Consider the following 21,187-nt stretch of genomic DNA (forward strand, 5'->3'; position numbering starts at 1 on the left):
GTGTGCCTGTGTTACTGGGTGTCAGTTTATGTCTTTGTTACTTGATGTCAGTGTATGTCTTTTTTACTTGGTGTAAGTGCGTGTCTGTGTTACTGGGTATCAGTTTATGTCTTTGTTACTTGGTGTCAGTGTATGTCTGTGTTACTTGGTGTAATTGTGTGTCTCTGTTTCTGGGTATCAGTGTATGTCTTTGTGACTTGGTGTCAGTGTATGTCTTTGTTACTGGGTGTCAGTGTGTGTCTGTGCTACTGGGTATCAGGGTCTGTCTTTGTTACTTGGTGTAAGTGTGTATCTGTGTTACTGGGTATCAGTGTATTTCTTTGTTACTTGGTGTCAGTGTATGTCTTTGTTGCTGGGTGTCAGGGTGTGTCTTTGTGACTGGGTGTCAGTGTACGACTTTGTTGCTTGGTGTAAGTGTGTGTCTGTGTTGCTGGGTATCAGTGTATGTCTTTGTTACTTGGTGTCAGTGTATGTCAGTGTTAATTGGTGTAATTGAGTGTCTTTGTTACTGGCTATCAGTGTATGTCTTTGTTACTTGGTGTCAGTGTATGTCAGTGCTACTTGGTGTAAGTGTGTGTCTTTGCTACTGGGTATCAGTGTCTGTCTTTGTTACTTGGTGTCAGTGTATGTCTTTGTTACTTGGTGTAAGTGTATGTCTTTGTTACTTGGTGTCAGTGTATGTCTTTGTTACTTGGTGTAAGTGTGTGTCTTTGTTACTGGGTGTCAGTGTGTGTCTGTGTTATTGGGTATCAGTGTATGACTTTGTTACTTGGTGTAACTGTCTGTCTGTGTTACTGGGTATCAGTGTATGTCTTTGTTACTTGGTGTCAGTGTATGTCTGTGTTACTTGGTGCAAGTTTGTGTCTGTGTTATTGGGTATCAGTGTATCTGTTTGTTACTTGTTGTAAGTGTGTGTCTGTGTTACTGGGTATCAGTGTATGTCTTTGTTACTTGGTGTCAGTGTATGTCTTTGTTACTTGGTGTAAGTTTATGTCTTTGTTACTTGGTGTCAGTGTATGTCTTTGTTACTTGTTGTAAGTGTGTGTCTGTGTTACTGGGTGTCAGTGTGTGTCTGTGTTACTTGGTGCAAGTGTGTGTCTTTGTTAATTGGTGTCCGTGTGTGTCTGTGTTACTGGGTGTCAGTTTATGTCTTTGTTACTTGGTGTCTGTGCATGTCTTTGTTACTTGGTGTAAGTGTGTGTCTGTGTTACTGGGTATCAGTGTCTGTCTTTGTTACTTGGTGTAAGTGTGTGTCTGTGTTACTGGGTATCAATGTATGTCTTTGTTACTTGGTGTCAGTGTATGTCTGTGTTACGTGGTGGTAGTGTGTGTCTGTGTTACTGGGTATCAGTGTATGTCTTTGTTACTTGGTGTCCGTGTGTGTCTGTGTTACTGGGTGTCAGTGTATGTCTTTGTTACTTGGTGTCAGTGTATGTCTTTGCTACTTGGTGTAAGTGTGTGTCTGTGTTACTGGGTATCACTGTCTGTCTTTGTTACTTGTTGTAAGTGTGTGTTGTGTTACTGGGTATCAGTGTATGTCTTTGTTACTTGGTGTCAGTGTTTGTCTGTGCTACTTGGTGTAAGTGTGTGTCTGTGTTACTGGGGATCAGTGTATTTCTTTGTTACTTGGTGTAAGTGTATGTCTTTGTTACTTGGTGTCAGTGTATGTCTTTGTTACTTGGTGTAAGTGTGTGTCTGTGTTACTGGGTGTCAGTGTGTGTCTGTGTTATTGGGTATCAGTGTATGTCTTTGTTACTTGGTGTAAGTGCGTGTCTGTGTTACTGGGTATCAGTGTATGTCTTTGTTACTTGGTGTCAGTGTATGTCTGTGTTACTTGGTGTAAGTGTGTGTCTGTGTTATTGGGTATCAGTGTATGTCTTTGTTACTTGGTGTCCGTGTGTGTCTGTGTTACTGGGTATCAGTGTATGTCTTTGTTACTTGGTGTCAGTGTATGTCTTTGTTACTGGATGTAAGTGTATGTCTTTGTTACTTGGTTTCAGTGTATGTCTTTGTTACTTGGTGTAAGTGTGTGTCTTTGTTACTGGGTGTCAGTGTGTGTCTGTGTTACTGGGTGTCAGTGTGTGTCTGTGTGACTTGGTGTAAATGTGAGTCTTTGTTACTTGGTGTCAGTGTATGTCTTTGTTACTTGATGTCAGTGTATGTCTTTGTTACTTGGTGTAATTGTGTGTCTGTGTTACTTGGTGTCATTGTATGTCTTTGTTACTTGGTGTCTGTGTGTGTCTGTGTTACTGGGTGTCAGTGAGTGTCTTTGTTACTTGGTGTCAGTGTATGTCTGTGTTACGTGGTGTAAGTGTGTGTCTGTGTTACTGGGTATCGGTGTATGTCTTTGTGACTTGGTGTCAGTGTATGTCTTTGTTGCTGGGTGTCAGGGTGTGTCTTTGTGACTGGTTGTCAGTGCACGTCTTTGTTGCTTGATGTAAGTGTGTGTCTGTGTTGCTGGGTATCAGTGTATGTCTTTGTTACTTGATGGCTGTGTATGTCAGTGTTACTTGGTTTAAGTGTGTGTCTTTGTTACTGGGTATCAGTGTATGTCTTTGTTACTTGGTGTCAGTGTATGTCAGTGTTACTTGGTGTAAGTGTGTGTCTTTGTTACTGTGTATTAGTGTATGTCTTTGTTACTTGTTGTCAGTGTATGTCTTTGTTACTTGGTGTAAGTGTATGTCTTTGTTACTTGGTGTCAGTGTTTGTCTTTGTTACTTGGTGTAAGTGTGTGTCTGTGTTACTGGGTGTCAGTGTGTGTCTGTGTTATTGGGTATCAGTGTATGTCTTTGTTACTTGGTGTAAGTGTGTGTCTGTGTTACTGGGTATCAGTGTATGTCTTTGTAACTTGGTGTCAGTGCATGTCTGTGTTACTTGGTGTAAGTGTGTGTCTGTGTTATTGGGTATCAGTGTATCTCTTTGTTACTTGGTGTAAGTGTGTGTCTGTGTTACTGGGTATCAGTGTATGTCTTTGTTACTTGGTGTCAGTGTTTGTCTTTGTTACTTGGTGTAAGTGTATGTCTTTGTTACTTGGTGTAAGTGTGTGTCTGTGTTACTGGGTGTCAGTGTGTGGCTGTGTTACTTGGTGTAAGTGTGTGTCTTTGTTAATTGGTGTCCGTGTGTGTCTGTGTTACTGGGTGTCAGTTTATGTCTTTGTTACTTGGTGACTGTGTATGTCTGTGTTACTTGGTGTAAGTGTGTGTCTGTGTTATTGGGTATCAGTGTATCTCTTTGTTACTTGGTGTAAGTGTGTGTCTGTGTTACTGGGTATCAGTGTATGTCTTTGTTACTTGGTGTCAGTGTATGTCTTTGTTACTTGGTGTACTTGTATTTCTTTGTTACTTGGTGTCAGTGTATGTCTTTGTTACTTGGTGTAAGTGTGTGTCTGTGTTACTGGGTGTCAGTGTGTGTCTGTGTTACTTGGTGTAAGTGTGTGTCTTTGTTAATTGGTGTCCGTGTGTGTCTGTGTTACTGGGTGTCAGTTTATGTCTTTGTTACTTGGTGTCTGTGCATGTCTTTGTTACTTGGTGTAAGTGTGTGTCTGTGTTACTGGGTATCAGTGTCTGTCTTTGTTACTTGGTTTAAGTGTGTGTCTGTGTTACTGGGTATCAATGTATGTCTTTGTTACTTGGTGTCAGTGTATGGCTGTGTTACTTGGTGGTAGTGTGTGTCTGTGTTACTGGGTATCAGTGTATGTCTTTGTTACTTGGTGTCCGTGTGTGTCTGTGTTACTGGGTGTCAGTGTATGTCTTTGTTACTTGGTGTCAGTGTATGTCTTTGTTACTTGGTGTAAGTATGTGTCTGTGTTACTGGGTATCAGTGTATGTCTTTGTTACTTGGTGCAAGTGTGTGTCTGTGTTACTGGGTATCAGTGTATGTCTTTGTTACTTGGTGTCAGTGTATGTCTTTGTTACTTGGTGTAAGTGTATGCCTTTGTTACTTGGTGTAAGTGTGTGTCTGTGTTACTGGGTGTCAGTGTGTGGCTGTGTTACTTGGTGTAAGTGTGTGTCTTTGTTAATTGGTGTCCGTGTGTGTCTGTGTTACTGGATGTCAGTTTATGTCTTTGTTACTTGGTGTCTGTGTATGTCTTTGTTACTTGGTGTAAGTGTGTGTCTGTGTTACTGGGTATCAGTGTCTGTCTTTGTTACTTGGTGTAAGTGTGTGTCTGTGTTACATGGTGTAAGTGTGTGTCTGTGTTACTGGGTATCAGTGTATGTCTTTATTACTTGGTGTAAGTGTGTGTCTGTGTTACTGGGTATCAGTGTATGTCTTTGTTTCTTGATGTCAGTGTATGTCTTTGTTACTTGGTGTAAGTGTATGTATTTGTTACTTGGTGTCATTGTATGTCTTTGTTACTTGGTGTAAGTGTGTGTCTGTGTTACTGGGTGTCAGTGTGTGTCTGTGTTACTTGGTGTAAGTCTGTGTCTTTGTTACTTGGTGTCAGTGTATGTCTTTGTTACTGGGTGTCAGTGTGTGTCTTTGTTACTTGGTGTCAGTGTATGTCTGCGTTACTTGGTGTAAGTGTTTGTCTGTGTTACTGGGTATCAGTGTATGTCTTTGTTACTTGGTGTAAGTGTGTGTCTGTGTTACTGGGTATCAGAGTATGTCTTTGTTACTTGATGTCAGTGTATGTCTTTGTTACTTGGTGTAAGTGTGAGTCTGTGTTACTGGGTGTCAGTGTGTGTCTGTGTTACTTGGTGTAAGTGTGTGTCTTTGTTACTTGCTCTCCGTGTGTGTCTGTTTTACTGGGTGTCAGTGTATGTCTTTGTTACTTGGTGTCAGTGTATGTCTGTGCTAACTGATGTAAGTGTGTGTCTGTGTTCCTGGGTATCAGTGTATGTCTATGTTACTTGGTGTAAGTTTGTGTCTGTGTCACTGGGTATCAGTGTATGTCTTTGTTACTTGGTGTCAGTCTATGTCTTTGTTACTTGGTGTAATTGTATGTCTTTGTTACTTGGTGTAAGTGTATGTCTTTGTTACTGGGTGTAAGTGTTTGTCTGTGTCATTGGGTATCAGTGTATGTCTTTGTTACTTGGTGTAAGTGTGTGTCTGTGTTACTGGGTATCAGTGTATGTCTTTGTTACTTGGTGTCAGTGTATGTCTTTGTTACTTGGTGTAAGTGTATGTCTTTGTTACTTGGTGTAAGTGTGTGTCTGTGTTCCTGGGTATCAGTGTATGTCTTTGTTACTTGGTGTAAGTGTGTGTCTGTGTTACTGGGTATCAGAGTATGTCTTTGTTACTTGGTATCTGTGTATGTCTTTGTTACTTGGTGTAAGTGTGTGTCTGTGTTACTGGGTGTCTGTGTGTGTCTGTGTTACTTGGTGTAAGTGTGTGTCTTTGTTACTTGCTCTCCGTGTGTGTCTGTGTTACTGGGTGTCTGTGTATGTCTTTGTTACTTGGTGTCAGTGTATGTCTTTGTTAATTGGTGTAAGTGTGTGTCTGTGTTACTGGGTATCAGTGTCTGTCTTTGTTACTTGGTGCAAGAGTGTGTCTGTGTTACTGGGTATCAGTGTATGTCTTTGTTACTTGGTGTCAGTGTATGTCTTTGTTACTGGGTGTAAGTGTATGTCTTTGTTACTTGGTTTCAGTCTATGTCTTTGTTACTTGGTGTAAGTGTGTGTCTTTGTTACTGGGTGTCAGTGTGTGTCTGTGTTACTGGGTGTCAGTGTGTGTCTGTGTTACTTGGTGTAAGTGTGTGTCTTTGTTACTTGCTCTCCGTGTGTGTCTGTTTTACTGGGTGTCAGTGTATGTCTTTGTTACTTGGTGTCAGTGTATGTCTGTGCTAACTGATGTAAGTGTGTGTCTGTGTTCCTGGGTATCAGTGTATGTCTTTGTTACTTGGTGTAAGTTTGTGTCTGTGTTACTGGGTATCAGTGTATGTCTTTGTTACTTGGTGTCAGTCTATGTCTTTGTTACTTGGTGTAATTGTATGTCTTTGTTACTTGGTGTAAGTGTATGTCTTTGTTACTGGGTGTAAGTGTTTGTCTGTGTTATTGGGTATCAGTGTATGTCTTTGTTACTTGGTGTAAGTGTGTGTCTGTGTTACTGGGTATCAGTGTATGTCTATGTTACTTGGTGTAAGTTTGTGTCTGTGTCACTGGGTATCAGTGTATGTCTTTGTTACTTGGTGTCAGTCTATGTCTTTGTTACTTGGTGTAATTGTATGTCTTTGTTACTTGGTGTAAGTGTATGTCTTTGTTACTGGGTGTAAGTGTTTGTCTGTGTCATTGGGTATCAGTGTATGTCTTTGTTACTTGGTGTAAGTGTGTGTCTGTGTTACTGGGTATCAGTGTATGTCTTTGTTACTTGGTGTCAGTGTATGTCTTTGTTACTTGGTGTAAGTGTATGTCTTTGTTACTTGGTGTAAGTGTGTGTCTGTGTTCCTGGGTATCAGTGTATGTCTTTGTTACTTGGTGTAAGTGTGTGTCTGTGTTACTGGGTATCAGAGTATGTCTTTGTTACTTGGTATCTGTGTATGTCTTTGTTACTTGGTGTAAGTGTGTGTCTGTGTTACTGGGTGTCTGTGTGTGTCTGTGTTACTTGGTGTAAGTGTGTGTCTTTGTTACTTGCTCTCCGTGTGTGTCTGTGTTACTGGGTGTCTGTGTATGTCTTTGTTACTTGGTGTCAGTGTATGTCTTTGTTAATTGGTGTAAGTGTGTGTCTGTGTTACTGGGTATCAGTGTCTGTCTTTGTTACTTGGTGCAAGAGTGTGTCTGTGTTACTGGGTATCAGTGTATGTCTTTGTTACTTGGTGTCAGTGTATGTCTTTGTTACTGGGTGTAAGTGTATGTCTTTGTTACTTGGTTTCAGTCTATGTCTTTGTTACTTGGTGTAAGTGTGTGTCTTTGTTACTGGGTGTCAGTGTGTGTCTGTGTTACTGGGTGTCAGTGTGTGTCTGTGCTAACTGATGTAAGTGTGTGTCTGTGTTCCTGGGTATCAGTGTATGTCTTTGTTACTTGGTGTAAGTTTGTGTCTGTGTTACTGGGTATCAGTGTATGTCTTTGTTACTTGGTGTCAGTCTATGTCTTTGTTACTTGGTGTAATTGTATGTCTTTGTTACTTGGTGTAAGTGTATGTCTTTGTTACTGGGTGTAAGTGTTTGTCTGTGTTATTGGGTATCAGTGTATGTCTTTGTTACTTGGTGTAAGTGTGTGTCTGTGTTACTGGGTATCAGTGTATGTCTTTGTTACTTGGTGTCAGTGTATGTCTTTGTTACTTGGTGTAAGTGTATGTCTTTGTTACTTGGTGTAAGTGTGTGTCTGTGTTCCTGGGTATCAGTGTATGTCTTTGTTACTTGGTGTAAGTGTGTGTCTGTGTTACTGGGTATCAGAGTATGTCTTTGTTACTTGGTATCTGTGTATGTCTTTGTTACTTGGTGTAAGTGTGTGTCTGTGTTACTGGGTGTCTGTGTGTGTCTGTGTTACTTGGTGTAAGTGTGTGTCTTTGTTACTTGCTCTCCGTGTGTGTCTGTGTTACTGGGTGTCTGTGTATGTCTTTGTTACTTGGTGTCAGTGTATGTCTTTGTTAATTGGTGTAAGTGTGTGTCTGTGTTACTGGGTATCAGTGTCTATCTTTGTTACTTGGTGCAAGAGTGTGTCTGTGTTACTGGGTATCAGTGTATGTCTTTGTTACTTGGTGTCAGTGTATGTCTTTGTTACTGGGTGTAAGTGTATGTCTTTGTTACTTGGTGTAAGTGTGTGTCTGTGTTACTGGGTATCAGTGTATGTCTTTGTTACTTGGTGTCAGTGTATGTCTTTGTTACTTGGTGTAAGTGTATGTCTTTGTTACTTGGTGTAAGTGTGTGTCTGTGTTCCTGGGTATCAGTGTATGTCTTTGTTACTTGGTGTAAGTGTGTGTCTGTGTTACTGGGTATCAGAGTATGTCTTTGTTACTTGGTATCTGTGTATGTCTTTGTTACTTGGTGTAAGTGTGTGTCTGTGTTACTGGGTGTCTGTGTGTGTCTGTGTTACTTGGTGTAAGTGTGTGTCTTTGTTACTTGCTCTCCGTGTGTGTCTGTGTTACTGGGTGTCTGTGTATGTCTTTGTTACTTGGTGTCAGTGTATGTCTTTGTTAATTGGTGTAAGTGTGTGTCTGTGTTACTGGGTATCAGTGTCTATCTTTGTTACTTGGTGCAAGAGTGTGTCTGTGTTACTGGGTATCAGTGTTTGTCTTTGTTACTTGGTGTCAGTGTATGTCTTTGTTACTGGGTGTAAGTGTATGTCTTTGTTACTTGGTTTCAGTCTATGTCTTTGTTACTTGGTGTAAGTGTGTGTCTTTGTTACTGGGTGTCAGTGTGTGTCTGTGTTACTGGGTGTCAGTGTGTGTCTGTGTGACTTGGTGTAAATGTGAGTCTTTGTTACTTGGTGTCAGTGTATGTTTTTGTTACTTGATGTCAGTGTATGTCTGTGTTACTTGGTGTAAGTGTGTGCCTGTGTTACTGGGTATCAGTGTATGTCTTTGTTACTTGGTGTAAGTGTGTGTCTGTGTTACTTGGTGACATTGTATGTCTTTGTTACTTGGTGTCTGTGTGTGTCTGTGTTACTGGGTGTCAGTGAGTGTCTTTGTTACTTGGTGTCAGTGTATGTCTGTGTTACGTGGTGTAAGTGTGTGTCTGTGTTACTTGGTATCGGTGTATGTCTTTGTTGCTGGGTGTCAGGGTGTGTCTTTGTGACTGGTTGTCAGTGCACGTCTTTGTTGCTTGATGTAAGTGTGTGTCTGTGTTGCTGGGTATCAGTGTATGTCTTTGTTACTTGATGGCTGTGTATGTCAGTGTTACTTGGTTTAAGTGTGTGTCTTTGTTACTGGGTATCAGTGTATGTCTTTGTTACTTGGTGTCAGTGTATGTCAGTGTTACTTGGTGTAAGTGTGTGTCTTTGTTACTGTGTATCAGTGTATGTCTTTGTTACTTGTTGTCAGTGTATGTCTTTGTTACTTGGTGTAAGTGTATGTCTTTGTTACTTGGTGTCAGAGTTTGTCTTTGTTACTTGGTGTAAGTGTGTGTCTGTGTTACTGGGTGTCAGTGTGTGTCTGTGTTATTGGGTATCAGTGTATGTCTTTGTTACTTGGTGTAAGTGTGTGTCTGTGTTACTGGGTATCAGTGTATGTCTGTGTTACTTGGTGTCAGTGTATGTCTGTGTTACTTGGTGTAAGTGTGTGTCTGTGTTATTGGGTATCAGTGTATCTCTTTGTTACTTGGTGTAAGTGTGCGTCTGTGTTACTGGGTATCAGTGTATGTCTTTGTTACTTGGTGTCAGTGTTTGTCTTTGTTACTTGGTGTAAGTGTATGTCTTTGTTACTTGGTGTAAGTGTGTGTCTGTGTTACTGGGTGTCAGTGTGTGGCTGTGTTACGTGGTGTAAGTGTGTGTCTTTGTTAATTGGTGTCCGTGTGTGTCTGTGTTACTGGGTGTCAGTTTATGTCTTTGTTACTTGGTGTCTGTGTATGTCTGTGTTACTTGGTGTAAGTGTGTGTCTGTGTTATTGGGTATCAGTGTATCTCTTTGTTACTTGGTGTAAGTGTGTGTCTGTGTTACTGGGTATCAGTGTATGTCTTTGTTACTTGGTGTCAGTGTATGTCTTTGTTACTTGGTGTAAGTGTATTTCTTTGTTACTTGGTGTCAGTGTATGTCTTTGTTACCTGGTGTAAGTGTGTGTCTGTGTTACTGGGTGTCAGTGTGTGTCTGTGTTACCTGGTGTAAGTGTGTGTCTTTGTTAATTGGTGTCCGTGTGTGTCTGTGTTACTGGGTGTCAGTTTATGTCTTTGTTACTTGGTGTCTGTGCATGTCTTTGTTACTTGGTGTAAGTGTGTGTCTGTGTTACTGGGTATCAGTGTCTGTCTTTGTTACTTGGTGTAAGTGTGTGTCTGTGTTACTGGGTATCAATGTATGTCTTTGTTACTTGGTGTAAGTGTGTGTCTGTGTTACATGGTGTAAGTGTGTGTCTGTGTTACTGGGTATCAGTGTATGTCTTTATTACTTGGTGTAAGTGTGTGTCTGTGTTACTGGGTATCAGTGTATGTCTTTGTTTCTTGATGTCAGTGTATGTCTTTGTTACTTGGTGTAAGTGTATGTATTTGTTACTTGGTGTCATTGTATGTCTTTGTTACTTGGTGTAAGTGTGTGTCTGTGTTACTGGGTGTCAGTGTGTGTCTGTGTTACTTGGTGTAAGTCTGTGTCTTTGTTACTTGGTGTCAGTGTATGTCTTTGTTACTGGGTGTCAGTGTGTGTCTTTGTTACTTGGTGTCAGTGTATGTCTGCGTTACTTGGTGTAAGTGTGTGTCTGTGTTACTGGGTATCAGTGTATGTCTTTGTTACTTGGTGTAAGTGTGTGTCTGTGTTACTGGGTATCAGAGTATGTCTTTGTTACTTGGTGTCAGTGTATGTCTTTGTTACTTGGTGTAAGTGTGAGTCTGTGTTACTGGGTGTCAGTGTGTGTCTGTGTTACTTGGTGTAAGTGTGTGTCTTTGTTACTTGCTCTCCGTGTGTGTCTGTTTTACTGGGTGTCAGTGTATGTCTTTGTTACTTGGTGTCAGTGTATGTCTGTGCTAACTGATGTAAGTGTGTGTCTGTGTTCCTGGGTATCAGTGTATGTCTTTGTTACTTGGTGTAAGTTTGTGTCTGTGTTACTGGGTATCAGTTTATGTCTTTGTTACTTGGTGTCAGTCTATGTCTTTGTTACTTGGTGTAATTGTATGTCTTTATTACTTGGTATAAGTGTATGTCTTTGTTACTTGGTGTACGTGTGTGTCTGTGTTATTGGGTATCAGTGTATGTCTTTGTTACTTGGTGTAAGTGTGTTTCTGTGTTACTGGGTATCAGTGTATGTCTTTGTTACTTGGTGTCAGTGTATGTCTTTGTTACTTGGTGTAAGTGTATGTCTTTGTTACTTGGTGTAAGTGTGTGTCTGTGTTCCTGGGTATCAGTGTATGTCTTTGTTACTTGGTGTAAGTGTGTGTCTGTGTTACTGGGTATCAGAGTATGTCTTTGCTACTTGGTGTCAGTGTATGTCTTTGTTACATGGTGTAAGTGTGTGTCTGTGTTACTGGGTGTCTGTGTGTGTCTGTGTTACTTGGTGGAAGTGTGTGTCTTTGTTACTTGCTCTCCGTGTGTGTCTGTGTTACTGGGTGTATGTGTATGTCTTTGTTACTTGGTGTCAGTGTATGTCTTTGTTAATTGGTGTAAGTGTGTGTCTGTGTTACTGGGTATCAGTGTCTGTCTTTGTTACTTGGTGCAAGAGTGTGTCTGTGTTACTGGGTATCAGTGTATGTCTTTGATACTTGGTGTAAGTTTGTGTCTCTGTTACTGGGTATCAGTGTCTGTCTTTGTTACTTGGTGTCAGTGTATGTCTTTGTTACTTGGTGTCAGTGTATGTCTTTGTTACTTGGTGTAAGTGTGTGTCTGTGTTACTGGGTGTCACTGTGTGTCTGTGTTACTTGGTGTAAGTGTGTGTCTTTGTTACTTGGTGTCCGTGTGTGTCTGTGTTGCTGGGTGTCAGTTTATGTCTTTGTTACTTGGTGTCAGTGTATGTCTTTGTTACTTGGTGTAATTGAGTGTCTGTGTTACTGGGTGTCAGTTTATGTCTTTGTTACTTGGTGTCAGTGTATGTCTTTGTTACTTGGTGTAAGTGTGTGTCTGTGTTACGGGGTATCAGAGTATGTCTTTGTTACTTGGTATCTGTGTATGTCTTTGTTACTTGGTGTAAGTGTGTGTCTGTGTTACTGGGTGTCTGTGTGTGTCTGTGTTACTTGGTGTAAGTGTGTGTCTTTGTTACTTGCTCTCCGTGTGTGTCTGTGTTACTGGGTGTCTGTGTATGTCTTTGTTACTTGGTGTCAGTGGATGTCTTTGTTAATTGGTGTAAGTGTGTGTCTGTGTTACTGGGTATCAGTGTCTGTCTTTGTTACTTGGTGCAAGAGTGTGTCTGTGTTCCTGGGTATCAGTGTATGTCTTTGTTACTTGGTGTCAGTGTATGTCGGTGTTACTTGGTGTAAGTGTGTGTCTGTGTTACTGGGTATCAGTGTATGTCTTTGATACTTGGTGTAAGTTTGTGTCTCTGTTACTGGGTATCAGTGTCTGTCTTTGTTACTTGGTGTCAGTGTATGTCTTTGTTACTTGGTGTCAGTGTATGTCTTTGTTACTTGGTGTAAGTGTGTGTCTGTGTTACTGGGTGTCACTGTGTGTCTGTGTTACTTGGTGTAAGTGTGTGTCTTTGTTACTTGGTGTCCGTGTGTGTCTGTGTTGCTGGGTGTCAGTTTATGTCTTTGTTACTTGGTGTCAGTGTATGTCTTTGTTACTTGGTGTAATTGTGTGTCTGTGTTACTGGGTGTCAGTTTATGTCTTTGTTACTTGGTGTCAGTGTATGTCTTTGTTACTTGGTGTAAGTGTGTGTCTGTGTTACTGGATATCAGTGTATGTCTTTGTTACTTGGTGTCAGTGTATGTCTGTGCTAACTGATGTAAGTGTGTGTCTGCGTTCCTGGGTATCAGTGTATGTCTTTGTTACTGGGTGTTAGTGTGTGTCTTTGTTACTGGGTATCAGTGTTTGTCTTTGTTACTTGGTGTAAGTGTACGTCTTTGTTACTTGGTGTCAGTGTATGTCTTTGTTATTTGGTGTAAGTGTGTGTCTGTGTTACCTGGTGTCAGTGTGTGTCTGTGTTATTGGGTATTAGTGTATGTCTTTGTTACTTGGTGTAAGTGTGTGTCTGTGTTACTGGGTGTCAGTGTGTGTCTGTGTTACTTGGTGTAAGTCTTTGTCTTTGTTACTTGGTGTCAGTGTATGTCTTTGTTACTGAGTGTCAGTGTGTGTCTGCGTTACTTGGTGTAAGTGTGTGTCTGTGTTACTGGGTATCAGTGTATGTTTTTGTTACATGGTGTAAGTTTGTGTCTGTGTTACTGGGTATCAGTGTATGTCTTTGTTACTTGGTGTCAGTCTATGTCTTTGTTACTTGGTGTAAGTGTATGTCTTTGTTACTTGGTGTAAGTGTATGTCTTTGTTACATGGTGTAAGTGTGTGTCTGTGTTACTGGGTGTCAGTGTGTGTCTGTGTTACTTGGTGTAAGTTTGTGTCTTTGTTACTTGGTGTCCCTGTGTCTGTGTTACTGGGTGTCAGTGTATGTCTTTGTTACTTGGTGTAAGTGTATGTCCTTGTTTCTTGGTGTAAGTGTATGTCTTTGTTACTTGGTGTAAGTGTGTGTCTGTGTTATTGGGTATCAGTGTATGTCTTTGTTACTTGGTGTAAGTGTGTGTCTGTGTTACTGGGTATCAGTGTATGTCTTTGTTACTTGGTGTCAGTGTATGTCTTTGTTACTTGGTGTAAGTGTATGTCTTTGTTACTTGGTGTAAGTGTATGTCTTTGTTACTTGGTGTAAGTGTGTGTCTGTGTTATTGGGTATCAGTGTATGTCTTTGTTACTTGGTGTCCGTGTGTGTCTGTGTTACTGGGTGTCAGTGTATGTCTTTGTTACTTGGTGTCAGTGTATGTCTTTGTTACTTGGTGTAAGTGTGTGTCTGTGTTACTGGGTATCAGTGTATGTCTTTGTTACTTGGTGCAAGTGTGTGTCTGTGTTACTGGGTATCAGTGTATGTCTTTGTTACTTGGTGTCAGTGTATGTCTTTGTTACTTGGTGTAAGTGTATGTCTTTGTTACTTGGTGTATGTGTGTGTCTGTGTTACTGGGTGTCAGTGTGTTGCTGTGTTACTTGGTGTAAGTGTGTGTCTTTGTTAATTGGTGTCCGTGTGTGTCTGTGTTACTGGGTGTCAGTTTATGTCTTTGTTACTTGGTGTCTGTGTATGTCTTTGTTACTTGGTGTAAGTATGTGTCTGTGTTACTGGGTATCAGTGTCTGTCTTTGTTACTTGGTGTAAGTGTGTGTCTGTGTTACATGGTGTAAGTGTGTGTCTGTGTTACTGGGTATCAGTGTATGTCTTTATTACTTGGTGTAAGTGTGTGTCTGTGTTACTGGGTATCAGTGTATGTCTTTGTTACTTGATGTCAGTGTATGTCTTTGTTACTTGGTGTAAGTGTATGTATTTGTTACTTGGTGTCATTGTATGTCTTTGTTACTTGGTGTAAGTGTGTGTCTGTGTTACTGGGTGTCAGTGTGTGTCTGTGTTACTTGGTGTAAGTCTGTGTCTTTGTTACTTGGTGTCAGTGTATGTCTTTGTTACTGGGTGTCAGTGTGTGTCTTTGTTTCTTGGTGTCAGTGTATGTCTGCGTTACTTGGTGTAAGTGTGTATCTGTGTTACTGGGTATCAGTGTATGTCTTTGTTACTTGGTGTCCGTGTGTGTCTGTGTTACTTGGTGGTAGTGTGTGTCTGTGTTACTGGGTGTCAGTGTATGTCTTTGTTACTTGGTGTCCGTGTGTGTCTGTGTTACTGGGTGTCAGTGTATGTCTTTGTTACTTGGTGTCAGTGTATGTCTTTGCTACTTGGTGTAAGTGTGTGTCTGTGTTACTGGGTATCACTGTCTGTCTTTGTTACTTGTTGTAAGTGTGTGTTTGTGTTACTGGGTATCAGTGTATGTCTTTGTTACTTGGTGTCAGTGTTTGTCTGTGCTACTTGGTGTAAGTGTGTGTCTGTGTTACTGGGGATCAGTGTATTTCTTTGTTACTTGGTGTAAGTGTATGTCTTTGTTACTTGGTGTCAGTGTATGTCTTTGTTACTTGGTGTAAGTGTGTGTCTGTGTTACTGGGTGTCAGTGTGTGTCTGTGTTATTGGGTATCAGTGTATGTCTTTGTTACTTGGTGTAAGTGCGTGTCTGTGTTACTGGGTATCAGTGTATGTCTTTGTTACTTGGTGTCAGTGTATGTCTGTGTTACTTGGTGTAAGTGTGTGTCTGTGTTATTGGGTATCAGTGTATGTCTTTGTTACTTGGTGTAAGTGTGTGTCTGTGTTACTGGGTATCAGTGTATGTCTTTGTTACTTGGTGTCAGTGTATGTCTTTGTTGCTGGGTGTAAGTGTATGTCTTTGTTACTTGGTTTCAGTGTATGTCTTTGTTACTTGGTGTAAGTGTGTGTCTTTGTTACTGGGTGTCAGTGTGTGTCTGTGTTACTGGGTGTCAGTGTGTGTCTGTGTGACTTGGTGTAAATGTGAGTCTTTGTTACTTGGTGTCAGTGTATGTTTTTGTTACTTGATGTCAGTGTATGTCTGTGTTACTTGGTGTAAGTGTGTGCCTGTGTTACTGGGTATCAGTGTATGTCTTTGTTACTTGGTGTAAGTGTGTGTCTGTGTTACTTGGTGACATTGTATGTCTTTGTTACTTGGTGTCTGTGTGTGTCTGTGTTACTGGGTGTCAGTGAGTGTCTTTGTTACTTGGTGTCAGTGTATGTCTGTGTTACGTGGTGTAAGTGTGTGTCTGTGTTACTTGGTATCGGTGTATGTCTTTGTTGCTGGGTGTCAGGGTGTGTCTTTGTGACTGGTTGTCAGTGCACGTCTTTGTTGCTTGATGTAAGTGTGTGTCTGTGTTGCTGGGTATCAGTGTATGTCTTTGTTACTTGATGGCTGTGTATGTCAGTGTTACTTGGTTTAAGTGTGTGTCTTTGTTACTGGGTATCAGTGTATGTCTTTGTTACTTGGTGTCAGTGTATGTCAGTGTTACTTGGTGTAAGTGTGTGTCTTTGTTACTGTGTATCAGTGTATGTCTTTGTTACTTGTTGTCAGTGTATGTCTTTGTTACTTGGTGTAAGTGTATGTCTTTGTTACTTGGTGTCAGTGTTTGTCTTTGTTACTTGGTGTAAGTGTGTGTCTGTGTTACTGGGTGTCAGTGTGTGTCTGTGTTATTGGGTATCAGTGTATGTCTTTGTGACTTGGTGTAAGTGTGTGTCTGTGTTACTGGGTATCAGTGTATGTCTGTGTTACTTGGTGTCAGTGTATGTCTGTGTTACTTGGTGTAAGTGTGTGTCTGTGTTATTGGGTATCAGTGTATCTCTTTGTTACTTGGTGTAAGTGTGTGTCTGTGTTACTGGGTATCAGTGTATGTCTTTGTTACTTGGTGTCAGTGTTTGTCTTTGTTACTTGGTGTAAGTGTATGTCTTTGTTACTTGGTGTAAGTGTGTGTCTGTGTTACTGGGTGTCAGTGTGTGGCTGTGTTACGTGGTGTAAGTGTGTGTCTTTGTTAATTGGTGTCCGTGTGTGTCTGTGTTACTGGGTGTCAGTTTATGTCTTTGTTACTTGGTGTCTGTGTATGTCTGTGTTACTTGGTGTAAGTGTGTGTCTGTGTTATTGGGTATCAGTGTATCTCTTTGTTACTTGGTGTAAGTGTGTGTCTGTGTTACTGGGTATCAGTGTATGTCTTTGTTACTTGGTGTCAGTGTATGTCTTTGTTACTTGGTGTAAGTGTATTTCTTTGTTACTTGGTGTCAGTGTATGTCTTTGTTACCTGGTGTAAGTGTGTGTCTGTGTTACTGGGTGTCAGTGTGTGTCTGTGTTACCTGGTGTAAGTGTGTGTCTTTGTTAATTGGTGTCCGTGTGTGTCTGTGTTACTGGGTGTCAGTTTATGTCTTTGTTACTTGGTGTCTGTGCATGTCTTTGTTACTTGGTGTAAGTGTGTGTCTGTGTTACTGGGTATCAGTGTATGTCTTTGTTACTTGTTGTCAGTGTATGTCTTTGTTACTTGGTGTAAGTGTATGTCTTTGTTACTTGATGGCTGTGTATGTCAGTGTTACTTGGTTTAAGTGTGTGTCTTTGTTACTGGGTATCAGTGTATGTCTTTGTTACTTGGTGTCAGTGTATGTCAGTGTTACTTGGTGTAAGTGTGTGTCTTTGTTACTGTGTATCAGTGTATGTCTTTGTTACTTGTTGTCAGTGTATGTCTTTGTTACTTGGTGTAAGTGTATGTCTTTGTTACTTGGTGTCAGTGTTTGTCTTTGTTACTTGGTGTAAGTGTGTGTCTGTGTTACTGGGTGTCAGTGTGTGTCTGTGTTACTGGGTATCATTGTCTGTCTTTGTTACTTGGTGTAAGTGTGTGTCTGTGTTGCTGGGCATCAATGTATGTCTTTGTTACTTGGTGTCAGTGTATGTCTGTGTTACTTGGTGTAATTGTGTGTCACTGTTTCTGGGTATCAGTGTATGTCTTTGTGACTTGGTGTAAGTGTGTGTCTGTGCTACTGGGTATCAGTGTATGTCTTTGTGACTTGGTGTAAGTGTGTGTCTGTGTTACTGGGTATCAGTGTATTTCTTTGTTACTTGGTGTCAGTGTATGTCTGTGTTACTTGATGTAAGTGTGCTTATGTGTTACTGGGTATCAGTGTATGTCTTTGTTACTTGGTGTAAGTGTGTGTCTGTGTTACTGGGTATCAGAGTATGGCTTTGTTACTTGGTGTCAGTGTATGTCTTTGTTACTTGGTGTAAGGATGTGTCTGTGTTACTGGGTGTCAGTGTGTGTCTGTGTTACTTGGTGTAAGTGTGTGTCTTTGTTACTTGCTCTCCGTGTGTGTCTGTGTTACTGGGTGTCAGTTTATGTCTTTGTTACTTGGTGTCAGTGTATGTCTTTGTTACTGGGTATCAGTGCATGTCTTTGTTACTTGGTGTCAGTGTATGTCGGTGTTACTTGGTGTAAGTGTGTATCTGTGTTACTGGGTATCAGTGTATGTCTTTGATACTTGGTGTACGTTTGTGTCTCTGTTACTGGGTATCAGTGTATGTCTTTGTTACTTGGTGTCAGTGTATGTCTTTGTTACTTGGTGTAAGTGTGTGTCTGTGTTACTGGATGTCAGTGTGTGTCTGTATTACTTGGTGTAAGTGTGTGTCTTTGTTACTTGGTGTCCGTGTGTGTCTATGTTACTGGGTGTCAGTTTATGTCTTTGTTACTTGGTGTCAGTGTATGTCTTTGTTACTGGGTATCAGTGCATGTCTTTGTTACTTGGTGTCAGTGTATGTCGGTGTTACTTGGTGTAAGTGTGTATCTGTGTTACTGGGTATCAGTGTATGTCTTTGATACTTGGTGTACGTTTGTGTCTCTGTTACTGGGTATCAGTGTATGTCTTTGTTACTTGGTGTCAGTGTATGTCTTTGTTACTTGGTGTAAGTGTGTGTCTGTGTTACTGTGTATCAGTGTATGTCTTTGTTACTTGGTGTAAGTGTGTGTCTGTGTTACTGGATATCAGTGTATGTCTTTGTTACTTGGTGTCAGTGTATGTCTGTGCTACTTGGTGTAAGTGTGTGTCTGTGTTCCTGGGTATCAGTGCATGTCTTTGTTACTTGGTGTAAGTTTGCGTCTGTGTTACTGGGTATCAGTGTATGTCTTTGTTACTTGGTGTCAGTCTATGTCTTTGTTACTTGGTATAAGTGTATGTCTTTGTTACTTGCTGTCAGTGTATGTCTTTGTTACTTTGTGTAAGTGTGTGTCTGTGTTACTGGGTGTCACTGTGTGTCTGTGTTACTTGGAGAAAGTTTGTGTCTCTGTTACTTGGTGTCCGTGTGTGTCTGTGTTACTGGGTGTCAGTGTATGTCTTTGTTACTTGGTGTCAGTGTATGTCTTTGTTACTTGGTGCAAGTGTGTGTCTGTGTTACTGGGTATCAGTGTCTGTCTTTGTTACTTGTTGTAAGTGTGTGTTTGTGTAACTGGGTATCAGTGTATGTCTTTGTTACTGGGTGTCAGTGTATGTCTGTGCTACTTGGTGTAAGTGTGTGTCTCTGTTACTGGGTATCAGTGTATGAATTTGTTACTTGGTGTCAGTGTATGTCTTTGTAACTTGGTGTAAGTGTGTGTCTGTGTTACTTGGTGTCAGTGTATGTCTTTGTTACTTTGTGTCAGTGTATGTCTTTGTTACTTGGTCTAAGTGTGTGTCTGTGTTACTGTATGTCACTGTGTTTCTGTGTTACTTGGTTTAAGTGTGTGTCTTAGTTACTTGGTGTCCGTGTGTGTCTGTGTTGCTGGGTGTCAGTTTATGTCTTTGTTACTTGGTGTCAGTGTGTGTCTTTGTTACTTGGTGTCCGTGTGTGTCTGTGTTACTGGGTGTAAGTGTGTGTCTGTGTTATTGGGTGTCAGTGTGTGTCTGTGTTACTTGGTGTAAGTCTGTGTCTGTGTTACTGGGTATCAGTGTATGTCTTTGTTACTTGATGTCAGTGTATGTCTTTGTTACTTGGTGTAAGTGTATGTATTTGTTACTTGGTGTCATTGTATGTCTTTGTTACTTGGTGTAAGTGTGTGTCTGTGTTATTGGGTTTCAGTGTGTGTCTGTGTTACTTGGTGTAAGTCTGTGTCTGTGTTACTGGGTATCAGTGTATGTCTTTGTTACTTGGTGTAAGTGTGTGTCTGTGTTACTGGGTATCAGAGTATGTCTTTGTTACTTGGTGTCAGTGTATGTCTTTGTTACTTGGTGTAAGTGTGTGTCTGTGTTACTGGGTGTCTGTGTGTGTCTGTGTTACTTGGTGTAAGTGTGTGTCTTTGTTACTTGCTCTCCGTGTGTGTCTGTGTTACTGGGTGTCAGTGTATGTCTTTGTTACTTGGTGTCAGTGTATGTCTTTGTTAATTGGTGTAAGTGTGTGTCTGTGTTACTGGGTATCAGTGTATGTCTTTGTTACTTGGTGTCAGTGTATGTCGGTGTTACTTGTTGTAAGTGTGTGTCTGTGTTACTGGGCATCAGTGTATGTCTTTGATACTTGGTGTAAGTTTGTGTCTCTGTTACTGGGTATCAGTGTATGTCTTTGTTACTTGGTGTCAGTGTATGTCTTTGTTACTTTGTGTCAGTGTATGTCTTTGTTACTTGGTGTAAGTGTGTGTCTGTGTTACTGTATGTCACTGTGTTTCTGTGTTACTTGGTTTAAGTGTGTGTCTTAGTTACTTGGTGTCCGTGTGTGTCTGTGTTGCTGGGTGTCAGTTTATGTCTTTGTTACTTGGTGTCAGTGTGTGTCTTTGTTACTTGGTGTCCGTGTGTGTCTGTGTTACTGGGTGTCAGTTTATGTCTTTGTTACTTGGTGTCAGTCTATGTCTTTGTTACTTGGTGTAAGTGTGTGTCTGTGTTACTGGATATCAGTGTATGTCTTTGTTTCTTGGTGACAGTGTATGTCTGTGCTACTTGGTGTAACTGTGTGTCTGTGTTACTGGGTATCAGTGTATGTCTTTGTGACTTGGTGTCCGTGTGTGTCTGTGTTACTGGGTGTCAGTGTATGTCTTTGTTACTTGGTGTCAGTGTATGTCTTTGTTACTTGGAGTAAGTGTATGTCTTTGTTATTTGGTGTCAGTGTATGTCTTTGTTACTTGGTGTAAGTGTGTGTCTGTGTTACTGGGTGTCAGTGTGTGTCTGTGTTACTTGGTGTAAGTGTGTGTCTTTGTTACTTGTTGTCTGTGTGTGTCTGTGTTACTGGGTGTCAGTGTATGACTTTGTTACTTGGTGTCAGTGTATGTCTTTGTTACTTGTTGTAAGTGTGTGTCTGTGTTACTGGCTATCAGTGTATGTCTTTGTTACTTGGTGTCAGTGTATGTCTTTGTTACTTGGTGTCAGTGTATGTCTGTGCTACTTGGTGTAAGTGTGTGTCTGTGTTACTGGCTATCAGTGTATGTCTTTGTTACTTGGTGTCAGTGTATGTCTTTGTTACTTGGAGTAAGTGTATGTCTTTGTTACTTGGTGTCAGTGTATGTCTTTGTTACTTGGTGCAAGTGTGTGTCTGTGTTACTGGGTGCCAGTGTGTGTCTGTGTTACTTGGTGTAAGTCTGTGTCTTTGTTACTTGGTGTCAGTGTATGTCTTCGTTACTGGGTGTCAGTGTGTGTCTTTGTTACTTGGTGTCAGTGTATGGCTGCGTTACTTGGTGCAAGTGTGTGTCTGTGATACTGGGTATCAGTGTATGTCTTTGTTACTTGGTGTAAGTGTGTGTCTGTGTTACTGGGTATCAGAGTATGTCTTCGTTACTTGGTGTCAGTGTATGTCTTTGTTACTTGGTGTAAGTGTGTTTCTGTGTTACTGGTTATCAGTGTCTGTCTTTGTTACTTGGTTTAAGTGTGTGTCTTTGTTACTTGCTCTCCGTGTGTGTCTCTGTTACTGGGTGTCAGTTTATGTCTTTGTTATTTGGTGTAAGTGTGTGTCTGTGATACTGGGTATCAGTGTCTGTCTTTGCTACTTTGTGTAAGAGTGTGTCTGTGTTACTGGGTATCAGTGTATGTCTTTGTTACTTGGTGTCAGTGTATGTCTGTGTTACTTGGTGTAAGTGTGTGTCTTTGTTACTTGGTGTCCGTGTGTGTCTGTGTTACTGGGTATCAGT

Source organism: Heterodontus francisci, unplaced genomic scaffold, assembly GCF_036365525.1.
Source record: "Heterodontus francisci isolate sHetFra1 unplaced genomic scaffold, sHetFra1.hap1 HAP1_SCAFFOLD_53, whole genome shotgun sequence".
Lineage (NCBI taxonomy): Eukaryota > Metazoa > Chordata > Chondrichthyes > Heterodontiformes > Heterodontidae > Heterodontus > Heterodontus francisci.